At 43.8% G+C, this 16558-nt stretch overlaps 1 long non-coding RNA gene across 4 annotated transcripts in view; it reads right to left on the reverse strand.

Moving 5' to 3' along the window:
- Positions 1-16329, reverse strand: part of LOC100866282 (multidrug resistance protein homolog 49) — a 56413-nt gene extending 40084 nt beyond the window's left edge. The window contains exons 1-6 of one of the 4 annotated variants that reach the window (XR_015291649.1): positions 16093-16329; positions 7625-7723; positions 6941-7040; positions 6548-6674; positions 6276-6478; positions 5175-5502 (exon numbers count right to left, since the gene is read on the reverse strand). This is a non-coding gene — a long non-coding RNA (multidrug resistance protein homolog 49). Of the gene's footprint in view, positions 1-5174; positions 5503-6275; positions 6479-6547; positions 7041-7624; positions 7724-14832; positions 14918-16092 lie in introns of those variants that run through there. The other 3 variants (XR_015291648.1, XR_015291650.1, XR_015291654.1) reach the window with 3 other exon arrangements.
- Positions 16330-16558: the final 229 nt, after the last annotated feature.

Below are 16558 nucleotides of genomic sequence, written 5' to 3' on the forward strand. Positions count from 1 at the left end.
ACCAGCACTCAAAGGGACGTTCTCCTCTTCTGTTGCCGCTGCTGCCAGTCGCGTTTCGATTTTTGTTTTCGCTAGGACGACCATTCCTCTCTCTTTCTCATTCAAGAGTCTCCCTTCTCTTTTTCCGTCCCTCGCTTTGTGTCGCTCCTTCTTCCGGACGCGCGGACGACACCCCATAAATCGCGACGCGAGCATTAAAACGCGACTCGCAACGGTGTCGCGGGCCCGCGAACGGCTGGGGACAACAACAACGAGGAGGAGGGGAGAGAAAAAAAGGAGGAGAGAAGCGATGGAGGGCGATGAAAAGGCGCGAGGGTGGAAGAAAAAGTGGTCGGGACGATTTTTCACGGCGCCCTTTCGAGGGTCGCGCCCCTCCCACTTCTCGCGCGAGCTCGTTTAATTCTCCCTGGAGAGGCGGAGGACAAAGGGGGAACGCGAGAAAAGAGGGAAAAGAAAAGAAAGGAAGAATCGTCAATGACGATCTCGTGGCGAGATCTTTTCTTCTCGAGCGGTGGACGCGAACCGTGGAAAAATTGTATCATCGTCGAGTGTTTCGATTCTCTCGCCCGATAGATCCCATAGATTTTTGAAACGGGTGCATGGTATTCACGGTGGATGAACGAGTAGAGGAAAAAGTAAAATCCGCGCGTATAAAACGAGGAAAGAAAATTTTAACGGAATCGTATAAAATCTCGTGTTATTGATGCAATTAATCGGTGTTGTCAAAGGCATCAATAACGAACCAGATTGACTGGAATTTCAATTTTTTTCTCTCTATTCACAATTATTGTATCCATGCATGCAATAATATTTCGATCGAGTATTCGATATCTTGAAAATATCGATAAGATAGCAGGAATAAAAAATGGTAGGCCGAGATATTAATTTTTCAAACGAAACTTTTTGTTGCTCGTATTTTTGTCGCGGCTCGCGATACGCTTTTAAAAATAACTTTGAAAAAGAAAGATAATGATTTCGTGATTGACGACTCGATCGATCAAAAATTATGGATAATCCGCGATCTAGCGAAATCACGTCGCAATGTTGGGTTCCAATCCGTTCCAAAAATACGCGAGTGAGGAGCGGCGTTGGCCAAATCCGAGCCGGCTCTCCGCCGTCGGATCGTAATAAGCGCGCGCTGTATAGAATCGCGGCTCGAATCGCGGTTCCGGCCGGTAATCGGGATGAATTATTGAAACGAAGTCAACGCACGACACGTCGCGGCCGCGGCACAGAAATAGAAGCAGCGTGGCGTGGCGGGAATCCGCCAACGATCGACCGACGAAACTCGACCCCGCGACCTCGAACTCCGCGACAAAGACGCGATCCATCCTGTGACACGAACTCTGTGAACGAGCGCGTCCCACCAGGCCAAATGAAATCACGACACTCGTACGCGTCGATCGATCGATCGTCGTTCTCGCGTAACCGATCCGCACGCGGGTCGAGTTCCATTGACATCGTTTAAACTACCACAATGGCGCGTGTTCCAACGTGTCCCCCATCGCCACGCCGCTAAGCGTTGCACAACGACGCGGGAATGGAAAATCCACGCGAGTAAAACGCGGATAAATTTAACGCGTTTTCTCGCGAAATCTGCGTTACGTCTCTATCATCGATCTCGATAAAATCGTAGTGGACCAATCGTAGCTTAATATCGCGTGCACGAGCAATAAAGAAAGCCGAGTTTGTTAATTTTTGCCGCGAGAGGATTCCCTCGCCACGCCGTTGGTTGTTTGTGTTTCCACCGCGTGAAATAAACCGGACTGCGCCCGATAAATATATAGCCACGTCGCGTTCTATCCACCCAGCGATTTCGTAAACCGTCGTGTCCGAGCGAACGGTCGGAAATAGAATAGAAGCGAGACTCGCGTCGTATCGCGTCGTATCTGCCTCGACCTTAAAAAAATTGATCGGCATCGAATTATCACGCTTCTGTAATTTTCCCGCTCGCGTCACGCGCCGATATACCTCGCGCGATCATGAATTAAATTAAACGCAAGTCGAACGACTCGCGCCAATTCGAATGAAACGCGGTTAAATGATAAATGTCGTGAACTCTTGTAGATAGATACAAGTCGCGATACGTGTTCCATTGCGATCGATCGAAGAAGAACCTTGTCCAACTGCTGACTATAATAATTTTCCACTTTTTCTTCCCCTCCCTCATTTTTTTTTTTTTTTTTTTACTTCCGTTTTTAACTCACGTCGATACTCTGTAACGATGCTCCTATTTTTGCGACCGGCAGTGCGGTGGCAGTTTATCTTCTTCCACGATTTATTGACGGATTACAAGAGTGAAAAATAGGGGCAATGAAAACGGACGAATTGATGGGAGGCGATATTTTATCGCTTGCTTAACCCCGACGCGGCCGACGAAAATCATCGAATCGTTATCGAATCGTCTCGAAAACGAATGCTCCATCGCCAGTTCACTGGGACAGCTCCTCGACACCGCGTCCATCCGTTACTTCACCTCTTTCATCCGAGAGTAATCATAACTCCGCCCTCTCCGACCGAACAAAAACTTTCGAGTCGAACGAAGCCTTCGATCACCTCTTCGAACTTCCGCCTTTTCACCCGAGCTATTCGTTACTCGTCGATCGATACCCGCCTTTTTTGCGTATCTCGCGCGAGGAAATCACATCGAAACCCAAATTCTAATAATATATGTATATACGAATAGATCGGCTACGATATTTTTCAAGCACGCGTGTACGATTCCACTCAAATCGCGCAGAAAGATATCCGTACAACGATCTAGTGGAGACCCATCCAATGGATGTACCACGATTGTTACGAATCGCTCGTAAAACGATCGGTTTTTTCCGGAACAATACACGCGACGAAGAAACACCTTCCCCTCTCCGATCGATTCTCCATATATATATATATTATTTAAAAAACATGTCGGTTATTATAGAAATCGAATTGACGCGTTTCAATCGGCCGATATTCGAACAGTGGGATGGAACGGAAACTCGAAAAGCGAGCACGTCGTGCCTGCCGCCAGAGATCGGGAGGGGTGGGGAAAAAAAACCTTTTCCAATCGTTCCGACTATTTTCAAATCGCAAACACGGGGGAGGAGGAGGAGGAGGAGGAGGAGGGGAAGGATGGGAGAGGGGGAAAGCGAATCCATCAGCGCGGGGAGTGAATCGCGACAAACGACGGATCGTACTTCGAATCCAATCAGTCACCATACAAGCTGCATATGGGGAGGGGGAGGGCATGACGTGACAATACGGGGAACGCACACACTGGCTGAAACAAGCATATCTACGAACGAAACAAATTCCACGACAAATTGGAAGGTTTTCACTACGAGCGGCCGTACAATCTTTTCTAACCCGTCACGTGCGCGCGGCATTCGCTAATTAAACGAAATTATCGTCGTTATTGTGCTCGCCGCAGCGATGGGACTGAGCGAATCGTGTAAGTAAATGTTAAGTTTTCTAAAGGAAGATTTTAACGATCTATTTAGCGTTTTTCGATATTTTGGACAGAAACCCGTTTCAACTCGTTTCCTGCTAGTAAATTTAAATAAAAATCTCGTGAGACGAGATATTTCGTCCTTGATAGTGAAAGGATTCGTTGACTGGCCAAACCCAAAAAAGGAAAGTTAGATTATTGCCATCTCGGTACCGTTATATTACGATTACTAAACGATAATTCCATTATTCTCCCTCTTGCATTCCCTCAATTCTCTCAACCTGATAACACAACTGAAAAACACATTCGTAAAAACCGACCGTGATCGTTAATAAACTCGGTTTCGTAATTTATCATCATCTCGCTCGATCCATCTCGCATTATCCACGCTCATCCCTCCCTACCAGAAATACTTTTCAAATAAAAAAATAAATCACGATTAACAGGGAAACTTGGAATCGACCGATCGAATTTAGATTTAATTTAGATTTACACACGTTGAACTTGACCCCGCCGCTAATCCGCGCGCATAAATTTTTCCCGCCCGCGTTTAATCTCCGCGGCGGTTCCTATCTATTATTTCCGAACCGATTAATACCAGTCTCGCGAGCCGCGTCACCGCTAATTATTCTTCGTCGAGGCGGAGTTTAATCGAGCTCGCTTTCCCACGGGCGGAAAAGCCGAGGCGCGGCAGAGATATGGAAAACCGCTGACACGCGCCAGTTTTCCACGTGGCCGGGCGGCGTTCAACGGCCGGGTTCATTTGCTTTTCAGATCGGGGTCACCCTCATTTCCTCTGTATTATTGTCGCGCCTTTCTTCCTCCGCGAGATCCAAACGGACCAAGGAACGAACCGTTCAACGCGATATTTTATTCTCGTTCGTGCAAGCGTCACGTTTTTCCTTCCCCGGTTCATTCCTCGAACGTTGTTCCGGATAATAACGGTGGGAATCGAAACGCCGTTTAACGCCGATGATTCGTGGTTCGAGTTCATTTCAGCTTCGAGGAAGTATTCGAAAGTTCGAATCTATTTCTAGAAGAGAATTTTTCTCGCTATCTTTAGGATATTCACCGGGGTTTAGTTTTCGATAAGGCAGAGTTGGCAGAGATGCATTGGCTTGGAGAGACGTATGCATCCTGTTCCGGGAATACGTAGAATTTTGTGCTCGTTCGAATTAGCTAATGAATCAACCGGACGTGGCGAGTCATGCACGATACGTAAGTTGCACGAGCGACATCCGGTAGATTCATTTGGAAACGATTATCATTCACCCAAAATATATTTATACCTTTGGATTTCGAAAAATTGTGAAAGCTCGACGAATATTCTCCTCTCGAGCTTCCATACGTACGGTTTATTACAGGTGGAATCAATTATCGGCGATGAATGAGCCGCGAAAATAAATCCAGCCATAGATCGTTTCATTAATTATAATTAAGCGCGATGAACCGAGACGAGATGCATCGATACAGCGAAACAATATGCGCGTTACCCGCCAACATATCGCGTCCGTATAAATTGAAGCCTTCGATGAGAGCCTCGTGACTCTTCGCCGCGATTATCATCTCTCGTTTTTTTTTCTTTTTTTTCTCAACACCGATGCGCTCGTACGCGCCTTGAAAATATCAACTCTCCTCTGGAGCGATTATTGTTTCCAAGAGAATGCCAAGGGTACGACGGACGCGCGAACCGATACGATTATTTATAAATAATGAGACAGATGTTGCGCATCGTGGTACTCACCATTTTGAAGAAAACCTGCCGATGTCGGCTCTCGAGTCGAGTAGAAACAAGTTAAAAAAAAAAGAATCTCTCTCTGTGTGTTTATAAATCCGTAAATTCGTCCAATATATATGTATGTTATATATATATATCAATTCTTTTGTCCTTATTTTATATTTTTCATCAAAATACGACCCTCGTTTCTCCTTCTTTCTCTCTTCTGCTCGCTTTATTTGCTCGTAATAATGGAAGAAAAATACTGCATAAAAAAATATCACTGGTTCGCTTTGGCTTATCCTCTATCTCTTTTCACCAATACTAGAAGAATCCCTGTAAACCTAAGAAAAACCTGCAACAAGAAATTCACGGGTTTAGAAACGCAGGATTGAGAAAAATATGAGTAATAATGATAACAATTCAAACGATACTCCATCGTCGCGTTTGTGACGTTCGAGAACGTTAACAACGAGAAGTTGGAACGACGCGTTCGAATAGAATCGGCGCTAAATGATGATAAAGTGTCGTTCAACGAGCTCGACCGTTAATTAACATTTAATCGTAAGTATCGTTCCGTTCGAAAGCATATCGCTATAATAGTATTTCTTCCCGCGTGAAATAACGAACGAATATATATATGCATATCCCTTCGCGCCTTTTATTCCTCGCTTTTATTCCAAATATTCGTTTCCCGATCGATCTCGAGAATCCCGCGTGTCTCGCGTCGTTGGAATTCCGATTCTCGGGGCAGAAAGGTAAAAACCTTTTTCTCGTCCCGTTTGTAATAACCTTTGGTCGAATTCAAATTTCCAAATTATCCATCCATTAAACTCTGTTGTCGCTTTCGCGCGAGGAAATAATTATTTATTAGCGGGATAATATACAGCGAACGAAAGACGGAGAAAAGTTGTCTCGTCTCTCTGGTGAAACTTATAAATTTTCCATCGGTGTGCGATGCGTTTTGCACGAGGCTACGTAATAGGCTCGTCGAGAGTCCACTTTCACCGGTAGATTGGCCAAAGATAGAAAACGAGGAGGCGAGACACCTTACGAAAAATCTATCCCCTTTCCTCGCACGGGCATTACGGAGGCGTATCATTAGAAAGTATCTCGCGTGGATGGTACCTGTCTAAACGAAACGCCAACTCGCTGGATACGTGGAACAACGATACAACGCTATCAATTTCTGATCGGTGCGTTTCCGCGACAGTGCGTCGTTAAGGAGAAATCATGTTTCCCTCTCTGTTTCCCTATTTTTCTCCACGTATTTTTCCACGCCAATATCAATTTCAAATTCGTCCTTCCTGTGAACATTGGATAAATTGGATCTGAAAACGAGACAGGGATGAATCAATGTTATTCGTATTGACGCATGTTATGCGCGTGATTCCACTTACCTGTGCGTGAAAATCAAACATCTCGTAAAAAAAAAGAATCAGGGAAATCAGGTCGTCGCGCGGTCGTCGCGAGGTGTGACCATAGCGTATCTCCACTACCCCTTTTTCTCCTCTCGTCCTCTGAAATCTATCGTTTATTTCACATTCACTCCGTATACCAGCGCGTACACACGTGTTACAATTTGTCGACTATCGATACGTGACCGGCTACGTCGTCGTGGCTGCTACTACCCAGACACTAACGGTGCTCTCTCTCTCTCTCTCTCTCTCTCTCCTTCAGCGGCATGCAGATCGATCCGCTCGCTCAGAGGTTCACCGATCCTCTACCAACCAGATACGGCCGCCACGTGCGTTACGTATATATAAATATATATATATATCCGTATTCCTCACCTAAAAAAACCTATAAATATTCTCGTATGTTGATCATCTTGTTGTTCGTATTGCCGATGAACCTCCTCTGCTTCACCATGTGTCCGCCTGCCGATCTAACCTGTTCCAACAAGACAATATCTCCGTTAAAATCTCTTCCTTTTTTTTTTTCCTCGACAAAATCGTAAATTCACGAGGAAAAAATATATAAACTACGTATCGTAACGAGCGCTGTATCTTTTTCCCCCTCCCTCGTTTCACACGATCGGCATATATCGTCTCTAAGACCATTCTAATTAATTTATGCGCTTCTTATGCGGGGGCCGCTCTCTTGAATCCGATCGCTTTAACCGAGCTAAATGGCCGCGCTTCGAACGCAGAACCGGCCACAGCTTTTATTAGACTTAATTCGACCGGTCGTTTTAATTCGATGCGCCGACTTTGCCGGCGCGATGACACCGAAAGCCGAGTTTACCGTGCTTCTCGCGCCTCCTCCTCCTCCTCCTCTTCCTCCCCCCGTGGTTCGAAATTATCGGGGAAAATGGCGGCGATCGAAAGAAACTTTTGAGGAGAGAATTTTTTCTCGCGCGCGAAGGGACTCGAACGGATCGTGATTTCGCGATCACGACGGGAGGAAAAGCGACGAAAAAGTTATGTATCGTTGGAACAAGAAGAGAATTGATCGAGCGATCGATCGATACTTACACTCATCGGGTACGGGCTGTGTTATCGCGCTGGCAGCTCGAAACTTCGCTAAACGGCCTCTAGCCGACGACCCTGGCAGCCATTAACGAGCACGATAATCTATATAAACAGAAAAATGCCAATGTCAATAATCCGTTTCCGAGAATTCGAGATCTTGGCTCGATCCGAGTTAAGCGAGAAAAGAAAAAGAAAAAAGGTCTATGCAAGAACAAAACGAATGCTTTTCATCTTAAATCCACCCAATCCGATCCAACTGCGCAACGTGAAAAATTTTTTCCTTATTATTACGATCGATGTATCGATCGATCGATAAAATTCTTAAGTTAGGAATGCTGGTTTTCTGGGGGGAAAAAAAAAGAACAGAATTTTTGTCGCGAATCCAATAACACGAGTTATCAACGAATGATCAAAAAAATACTCGTCGAAGACTTTTTAAATGGAAAAGTGAAAAAAGTGATCGATCCTCGAATACACTCTGGTATTGGCTTCTCCAACAACGCGTCACGGGAACGAGAAAGTCTTTAAAAGTTAGCGGGAAAAACGAGCGCCTCTTTCATTTGCATCTGAATCGCAGGTGAATTTTTATTCCATCCAGCTCATATTTTCCATCCTCCGTATCGCGATACGAGTGCGCTGCTGCCCGTTCCTATCAATCATCCCGGATATCCCGTTGCTTCCCACCTCGAGGCTGCGTTCGAAAACTTTCCCTCCCCTTTAACCGACACACTGGAAAAAGGGGAAATGGAGTTTTGGTGCACCGTGGTCGGGGAAAATTCCCTTCGAGCGAGCCGAGGAATCCCGACGACGACGAGGACGACGCCTCGGGCAGATGAAACGCGAAAGTGCGTCTAGACACGGAGAACCGTTCCAAACCAACAATCTCTCTGTCACGGAACATTTCCTTTTTCCACCAATCTCCACCAAAATATTTACCCTTTATTTATAACGAAGACGAAATTATTTCGCGCAATTTTTTTCATCCAATATTTTATTTCGGTGAGGTGAAAGTGGATAAATTGATTTTTCTTTTTCCTCTCTCTCTCTCTCTCTCTCTCTCTCTCTCTCTCTCTCTCTCTCTCTCTCTCTCTCTCTCTCTCTCTCTCTCTCTCTACCGAAATTGACTTTGGAGAAAGTGATTGGGTTGGCGAGGACGAGAGACCGATCCCCTTTCGCGAGACTTTTCTAAAAAGTCTGTCCAAGTCTGTTCGTGCCGCGTGGCCGAGCAACGAAACGTTTCGAAACGACGACAGCGGACGATAAATGCGGCGACGTATTATGCACCACGTTGCTTGGTTACACCGCACACCAGTGGAACGCGACCAGTTTGGTCGAAGCAACGTAAATCGTCGCACTGCGACACACACGTGGGCTTTTAAACACGGGAAAAGAATTCGTCGTGATTGAAAAGTAACCTCGTTATTATCGGCAAATTAATGGCGGGAGGATAAAAACGGGCGATTAAAGGCGAATAAAAATAAAAATAAAACGCGTTTAAATCCCTCGCTCGGTTGAATAAGGGAGTCGAGTGGGAGAAACAGACGCAATATCACATTTTCGTTTAAGTTTAAACGAAAGCGAATCGCGAATATGAAATATGGAATCATATTTCTCTTGAGCGACACCATTTCCATTCGACGCAAAACGTTCATCGTTGATATTGTGCTAGGAAATTTTAGAACGGACGAGAATAGAATAAAAATAACGACGCAAAAGAAATAAAAGAAATCGAAATTAATATACACGTATGGCGCATGCCCGCCCTCTAAATCCCTATGGGATATTAAAAAGAGAGGAAGAAAGAAAGAAAAAAAAAAACTGACTCGATCGATTTCCAGACGAGAACTGAAAACTTCGCAAAGTTGTCAACGTGGAAGTTTAGTTCCAAGTAAGGATTATCGTGATCAGCGAACCGTACACTTCTCTCTCTCTCTCTCTCTCTCTCTTTCTCTCCTCGTTCCACCAGCCTCTTTTTGCTTCATTTCGCGATGAATTTTACCGCTAATTGACCTTTGCCGATGACGTTGCCACGATTCCAAGAAAGTCCACGGCGAGAGTTCGATACGATCGAACCGATACGAGCGTTCCCTCAAAAGAACAGGACAATAAATTGCGCGAAAGTTGAAGTTAACGCGGGTACGTCGACCTCCGCAACGATCGATCGTGTATCTCCAGGCTGTGTGCTTAAAGGTGCACGCACACCGATGCAGAGGTCTCGTTGCAACGCCGATCGATCGCCTCCGAGAGAATAGAGACCAATCCTCGAATCGTAAAAAACCTGCTCAACAACCGGCCACAAATTTGCCCGATTTCCCAATCTTTCGCGTGCCTTCGAACGAAAGGAAACGCGATTTTATTATCGTAGACCGCTTCGAGAAGGAGAGAGAGAGAGAGAGAGAGCTCGTGGATAACTCGCGTGATTTATTTTTAAAGATTTATTCGCAAGTTTTCGACGCTTGTTCGAAAGGCAAACGACGCACCGTTATAACACTCGTCCACGACGTAGATTTTCGCCGGAAAGTTGGCTCGCTCTTTCGACCGAACGAAATTTTAAGATTCTGCCGGAAACTCGCGCGACCGCAGCGGATTCCAGCCATTGCATCGTCGCTCGTGCTGACGCTTTGTAAACATCGCGTTGCAGAAAAGGACTGACGCTGTGTAAAACTCGAACCAGAATCGGCGCTACGCCCGATTCTATTTTCGTATATAACCGAGTAGTAGTGGTCGGAATGTAACGTAAACGTAACTCGTTCCTTCACTTCGATGAACAATCAAAAATTCAAAAATTCTGGAATATCCGATCGAATCGGAAGTGGAGAGAAGGCGGGGAACGGTGCGAATTTCAAGAAAAGAACCGGCTCGACGATCGTTCTCTCCGCTTGTTTTCTGCGCTCCGTATGCATACGCGAGCAAATTATAGACGTTACCCTTCCACATTTACCATTAGGACGCGGTCGAGACTTCTCGATCGATTCGTCTAAAATTCGCGACGAGAGGAAGGATCGAGAAAAACCGTTGGAGAAGCTGCGTCCAGCGTGCAATCGCTCGATAATTCGGAGATTGCGTAAATTGGTTGGATGAAGAGTTGCATTTAAAGTTCATCAACCGAAACGATGATATCGATACACGACGGATGGCTAGATTGGTATCGTAAATGGATATTATTATGATACCGTTGTGAAATGAAATCGAACAACGGTAATCGTGTTCAAGCAGTGTCTCGAGTAACGACGAGCCGGAAACCGCAGCGAGATATTAGAACTGCTGATTACGAGTCAACAACTATCACTTTGCAACAACTATTCCGTTAATATTGCTAAGCGAAATTCGCAAGTGCTCGCGCGAAACGCGATTAATCATCGCGCGTTATTTATTTCGTTTTCGATTTAAAACGGAGATTAATGAAGGAACGAGGCAATTTGTCGCGAGTATCGAAATAAAGAAAATGATCGGATGTTTGATATCTTTGGATAATTGTCTTAAAAATTTTTCGTGAACAAGTAGAATAAGTATCGTGAATAAAATCGATAAGTCGGTTGGTTCATGGAACGACACGGATGCGTCACTAAATCGATACGAAATTCTTGGAGGCAAAAATCACGATATCCGGTCTGTTGTTAAAGTGCGTTTATAACCGCCTATATCCAACGTGCAACGTGTTAACTGTCGTTCGCATTTTTCATCTGGCATCTTGGAACAAAATACTCCGGCCGAGGCGAGCCACGTTCGAAGGACTCGCATTATTGCCTTGCACGGATTAACGCGACGTTTATAATTGGAAAAAAGGAGGAAAAATATATAGCGAGTTTAGATAAACGGATAAATGATTGTTCCACTTGTTATCTGTTCGATAAAATTCCCACGAGGCTTCGTATTTCTTTTTTTTTTTTTTTTATATTTATTTTATCATCTCTCTATCGTAATTATTTTATTCCGACATTTATCCCATTGGAATATTTTTCTTTTTTTTTTTTTTTGCATTACGTGATGCATTATTCAAATTTCGCGCAAATTTCGCGCCGAGCTAATATTTTACGTATTAATTGAAACGCAGGACGCGTCACGACGAAAAATCCGAAAAGTTCGACAAAGGGAGCACCCATCGTTTTCACAAGCAATAAGACTGTCCCCCATTAGCGAAGGATGCAACTCCTATTTTTATCTACCTCCGTGACTCGATATACGTTATCGTTATCTGTAATAAGACAACCGAGAAACGAGCTAAACGAGCGAGAGCCAGCCAGCTTTCAAGGCTGCACTTGTGCAGGATGTAAAATTAAGGTGCAAAAAACAGAATGTAAAAAGATCAGCAATGTACGCGTTGCGCAGTTACATCTATCCTTTTCCCTCTCTGCACAAGTCAGACATTCGCATGGAGAGGCATCGATCTTTGAGATTTAGCAATGGTCTAGCAATCGAGTAAACCGAACGATCGACCGAAAGCGATTTTTCCCAAAGTGGAGTCTAATTTCGTTTAGAGAATGAAAATTCTCAAAGAAGATTGAAAACTTCTCGATAATTCAATTTTAAACGAAGAAGGAAATGTGTTTTTGTTCGAAATAGAATATTGGTCTATTTAAATTATTGACGTCAATTTCGTAATTATACGTAAATTCATATGAAATGTTTCAAGAATGAGTTTAAAAACGTCCAAGTAATATTCATTTGTCTATTTGTGACTTTTTCAATTAATGTTTCATGGAATAAAAGCAACCACGTGTCGAGCACGAATTCTAGGATTCTTCTTAAATAAATATTGGCTTTTATTAATTTTTTTTTTTTTTTTTTTTTTTGCGGAAAATTGACGCACGGTTTTTAAAAACGAATTGAACGAATGTTCACGACCAAAGTGCGCGTGGTGAGACTGTTTAATTACTTGTCAGAAAGCAAAATGATGCATCGCTCACGATATGCATAAATTTCACGGCGAACGAATCATCAGATTTGACCCAAAAACAAAATTCATTATCGCGGAAAATATTGCACCGTGGCCTGATTGGATCCTCTAAATAATTTTGATCCTGCTAATACACGATAGCCTTCGATGGAAAATCGCCACGAGCATAATTCAATTTGCATATCGTGTCCCTGGTGGCGTATCTAAACCGAACGTTTAGTTTACCGCGCTTTTGTTTACCGTGTTGTTATATTTTTCATGGAAGCAGTATTTTTCAGAATAATGCTGCTCGGATAAATGGCAACATAGTTAAAATAAGATAAAGCTTAAACTAAAAATTTAAAAATCCTCCACTCCATTAGTTCCGCTGTAATTTTGCTCGCAACATTAGCCGCAATTAATCGAGAGCCATAATTAATTAATCACGAATCGTATTCGTACTCTTAGGAATATTAATCATCTTCGATCGAGTGTCATAAACAGAGCTCCTTGAACGCGATTCACATTCAAATGACATGACGCGGTGCGATGAGACACAGCGGAACTTTCCTATCGACCGTGAAGAACATATGTGGCAACGGAGAGAAAGAGAGAGAGAGACTTTTTTTTTCTTTCTCTCGTGTATCTCCATTCATCTCGAGATGATTTTATTTTCGGTCGATCAAAACGAAACGGACATATGCACGTGCGAAATAACTCTAATGCCAACAGAGTTCGTGGAACATAGGTGTTTCCATGCGACACACGTCCACTGGCAAAAGCGACGCTCCCAACACGAGATATATGGGTTCCGCGAGGAAAATATGCGGCCATTCATCCGACGAGAATGACAATGAACGAATGAAATCACGTCCACGTGTTTCTACCCGGCTAATCGACTTCGTTTACCTTCGTTGCTCACGGAGAAAAATCTCGAGATAACGTGCTTTCGCATGCTATCTGAACGATTACGTAAGGCTTCCAACCGTGTTCGAGAAACGATTTTTTTGTTCCGTAGAACGATTTATTTTGCGATTGTGTACGGAGAAACGACAATTTGAAATATACGTGGATCGATTAGTACGTCAAATTCGCGGACGGAAAACGAATGTTTCTTTGGCAAAAAAAAAAAAAAGAAATATATATTGAGAATATGCAGATGATGTCTATAATAGTAAGTAAATGACCTGACGTCATGCTGCCTAGGCCTTGAAACGAGCGATCTCTGGTTGTAAGGGTCTCGACTCGGAGTGGGGACAAGGCGATAATGCTTTCAAGCGAGTCGAAGCATTGAAGCGACGGATACTCGGTCTGAAATCTCCTTCTCTCTAAATAGATTCTTTAGAAATTTGTGTTATATAGCTAGCTCATCCTCGAGAATCTTCTCTTCGCGAATGCAATAAGTAGGTATTACATCTCGAAACATTTGTACTGACTGCATCGTGCCATTTTCCGAAATGGCAAACTGCTATGTAACCGGTGTCGCGAAAGCTACACTCTTGTGTAAAATATATGGTGGGTTTAAGATAATAGTATGTGCTCGCCTCAGCTATGGATTTCGAAGCTGGCGTGCAGCTACCTTTGTACCCGGCTATCAAACTGACGTAAGATTTGTGGGCTTTCAGATAAAACCGCGTTCGACTTCGAAGGTGATTCCTTCTGTTTCGACAATCGAAAAGAGCTTGTTCCCGAGCTCGCTATCTCGCGTGATTCACGATCGCCGACGGGCTATTTTCCACGCGAAGGCCGTTTCACACGCGTTCGAATCTCGCTTTTGGAACACGCTCGACGAACACTGTATTCCCATATGGAATGGATTTAACGACAAACAGCGCATATAACATAATACGGGGAGGGGAGAACCTCTTGTATAACGCCTCTGTTTATTTTACTTCGTTCGATCGAATCTCCCTTTCCTGTACAAATTTCATTTTATGTGCGATACGGGCGCATCGTACACGAATCCCAGGTAGGTAAAGGATCGCGAATGTTTACACGTTCACAGCTCTAAACGCGATTGGAACGAGGCTTTCCACGATCCTGAACGGTTCGTTTTAGCTGACGCTATTCGAAAAACATCCACTGCATTTTGTATCGCATGCCTCTACGTGCTCGCGAGTCGATCGATGATACTTTTGTCTCGAAAGTCGATACCTGGTTTCTATATTGCTGATTACACGCTCTTGAAATTGCACAACACTGATCGTTGCCAAAACATCGCGATCTTTCAACTTTATTCTTTTATTTCCTTATTTTTTTTACTTATCTTTTCGACGATATTATCCTTATTAATAAAGAACATGGTCCAATGTAAACAGAAATACACACTTCCCACCTTGAATTCAATCTCGTTGAGTCTATTTCTTTACATTTTCCGTCTTTCCTCGAACCATCATCCGCTTATCATCCGTGGATCAGTGACACTAACGGTTTGGAATTGGAAAAATAAAATAACGATCCGTACGAGGGCGTACGAATCAAAACGCGCGAAATTCAAACAGGAAATGTAAGTAAGTATCCGTTAGAAACGGATTTAGAAAAATCGATCGCAGAGAATAAATATCGCGTGCATTCTTGAAACATAACAAAAAATCATAACATCCAATGCTACCTGCCTCGACCAGGTTAAACGAGGATCCAACGGAACGGGTCACGCACACAGACGCAAGATCAAGTACGGGACAGGATCCAACACAGAACAATTTTACCTGGTCGTGTTCTATGCTGGCTGGAGTAACTAACTGGTTCCGAGCACTGGCCAAAATTTAAATTCCATGAAAACAGCTAATACACGAGTGAAAACGTAAACACGAGGTCTCGTATACGTCGTTGCGAGAATGGTAACAAGCCAACAATGATACTGTATGCTTGAATATATCGTTCTTGGGAAAAAAAAAAAAAAAAAGAAAAAAAGAAAATCCATCACGAAATCAAAAGTTTTGCCAATAGAGATTTTGCGAGAGGCAATATTTGTCCTGTAAAAATTTAGTTCGTGAAGAATGTTGATTTTTAATGCGACAGAGTTCTTTCGTACGCATTCGTGAGTTTTGAGAGTGTTGTAGCAGTGGGAAGCAGACGTCCTCGACGCGACGAGTACGTTTCTGGAAGCTACCAGAGAGATCGCCTAATTCTGTCACCGATGCTGAACGTTGCACGGCAGCTCTGCTAGTAAATATGCCGAATGTACTATATCTGAGTAAACGACATGCAGACACGATAACGCGGTATCCCAAGGAAACGAGCATCGAGTAGCGTGTATTCCGTTTTCAAACGAGAAATCTCGATTTAACGTGACGAAAAAAATAAAAGAGAAAATGTTCTACGAAATAATACGAAAAATATGAACGTTCAATCGAACGAAGCTTCGATTTATTCTTTAAAAGATGGATATTCTTTAAAACAGAAGCTCAATACCAATGAAAATCGCGTAAAATTCGTTACCAGGAAAAATACATCGATAGCCATTTCGAAACAAAGGGAAGCATCACGTCCTGCGGAGTAACATACAGGAAGTACGCGGAAGAACGTTGGCATGTCGTGCGTGTCCTCGTTCATGGAAATCGCGATTTCGCTTCTAGCAGTCCCATCGATTTACCTTTTATCCTCGTACAACGCGAGTCAGCGTGTTTTATCGACTATGGCCACGACGACGTTTCGACGATCGACACACTGTCCGTGTTACCTAACGACGAAACGATCTCACCCGTTTCGATTTGCGAAACGTGTTTGTAAACGAACAAGAGTGACACCACGGTGAACAGACGGAGCTTATAGGAACGACGTTCGACACGTTGCGGACAGAAGGCCGTTTTACACTGACCCCCTGCCACTGGAACTTCTACGTATAACCATCGTCTACGTCCTGCCACGGTTGCCATGTTGCGTGCTTGCCTGTGTGTGCGTTGCCTATAGTCTGCTCGCCGCCGGTGTGCATGCCATCGTAAGTGTCAGGTTCTCCCACGGAACTGTATACACTGAAACGCTTACGTAGTTACGACAAAGAACTTTGAATTCTCTTCTTTGTACGCGTGCCTCCATATTCGAAGTTCCATCGAGTCGAG

The sequence above is a fragment of the Apis florea genome, unplaced genomic scaffold (assembly GCF_048593485.1).
Source record: "Apis florea isolate Af1SG1 unplaced genomic scaffold, ASM4859348v1 contig_2495_pilon, whole genome shotgun sequence".
Classification (NCBI taxonomy): domain Eukaryota; kingdom Metazoa; phylum Arthropoda; class Insecta; order Hymenoptera; family Apidae; genus Apis; species Apis florea.